The sequence below is a fragment of the Sorex araneus genome, chromosome 8 (assembly GCF_027595985.1).
Source record: "Sorex araneus isolate mSorAra2 chromosome 8, mSorAra2.pri, whole genome shotgun sequence".
Classification (NCBI taxonomy): domain Eukaryota; kingdom Metazoa; phylum Chordata; class Mammalia; order Eulipotyphla; family Soricidae; genus Sorex; species Sorex araneus.
In genome coordinates this window covers 28,960,453-28,962,089 of record NC_073309.1, presented here as the reverse complement: position 1 = coordinate 28,962,089, position 1,637 = coordinate 28,960,453, and the positions used below count along the sequence as shown (strand labels likewise).

Sequence of the window (1,637 nt, the reverse complement as noted above, 5' to 3'; positions counted from 1 at the left end):
GCAATGCTGCAATGCAGACACTCTTGCCACTGAGCCATTCCCCAGCCCGCTGGAAGAGTTCTTTTATATATATATATATATATATATACAGTTTATTTACTCTAAACAGCAACACAGACAAAACCCCATATAAACACAGAAAGTGATGCAGAAGGGACACACTGGCGACTGAATCTAAGGCTCAAAGCAACACAACCCGGGGTGTGTGGAGAAGAGTGGGGGGTGGGGGGTGGGCTTCCCAGAGCCCGGAGCAGAGCGGGCCTGCCTGGGGAGCATGCATGCATCTGCACTCACCCCGGTAGAAAAACTTACAGCAGAAGAAATACTGACATCAATATTAAAATAAAAGTGAGCTTTACAGAACAATCAAGCTACAAAAGATGGAAGGAAGAGACCCTATGTGAAGAACCAGGGGTTCGGCGCGTCAGAGGGCGCGTGGCGGATGGGGTGGTGCCCCCCCCAGGAATTGTACAGAGTGACCTGGGCTTGCAAAGTGTCGTAAACCAGTTCCTGCCACACCAATCCCTTCCTTGCTGCTGCCAAGGCTGCCTAGGAGGGCGCGAACTTCTTGGCCTGTGCTCGGACTCGTTTCTCATACTCCACCCTGTTCTGGCAGTAGACCGTGTAGGCCTCTGCTTGAGCGGGGTCTTGGATATTTGGTTCCTCCAGCAGCTCCTGAATCCCTAGTAGGATCTGCTTGATCATGATGGCCGGACTCCAGGCCTTGTCCTCCTCCAGGATGGACAGGCAGACTGCACCCGAGGGGTACACATTCGGGTGGAAGAGCGGCGGCTCGAATTTACACTTGGGTGGGGAGGATGGGTGATCATCTTGGAAGAGCATCCGGAGCGTGAATAAGCCGCCTTCCCACGGAGTCCCTTTCTTGCCCGGAATGCCGGAAAGGCGCACTCCCAGTTCATGAGGTTCATGGTGCCGTCGGGGATTTTGGTGGGGACAGCCACGAAGCCAAAGGGGTGGTCCTTTCTCCAGGCCTTCCTCTCCTGGGTGAGTCGGCTGAGCGATCCCTGACATCCTGGTGGTGTGATTCCCTTTGTCTTGACTTCCATTCCCTGGAAGAGTTCTTAGTCGCACCGAGGGGGGTCTGGAAGCTTCCGGGGTTTTATTTTGTTTTTTTTTTCTTTTTGGGTCGCACCCAGCGATGCTCAGGGGTTACTCCTGGCTTTGCACTCAGGAATTACTCCTGGCGGTGCTTGGGGGACCATATGGGATGCCAGGGATCGAACCCGGGTCGGCTGAGTGCAAGGCAAACGCCTTATCCGCTGTGCTATCTCTCCACAGCCCCGAAGCTTCCGTTTAATAATAATAATGGTTGCAGATAATACTTGTCAAGCCCTAAAGCATGCGGCCACTCTGGGTAAGTCCTTTACCAGCTGTTTTCCTCAATTCTCACAGAGACTGTGTAAGGGAGCCATTGGGATTTGTCTCCTTCAGACGCGCATTCTGTTTACCTCCCTTCCTTAGGTTGTCACTTCAGTGACGGCTGTGATGAGTTTGGGTGGTGGTGTTCACATACGAGCATGCTGGGGTCACACGCTGCTTGTGGTGGTCTGACATTTCCGGCTGTTCGTTGGGAAGAGAACGGTTGGTTGTGGTGCTCGCACACTAGGTGCAGTGCT

At 53.3% G+C, this 1,637-nt stretch overlaps 1 pseudogene; it reads right to left on the bottom strand.

Moving 5' to 3' along the window:
* Positions 1-423: 423 nt before the first annotated feature.
* LOC101546361 (SUMO-conjugating enzyme UBC9-like) lies at positions 424-1,067 on the bottom strand (annotated as a pseudogene).
* Between the last annotated feature and the right edge of the window lie 570 nt (positions 1,068-1,637).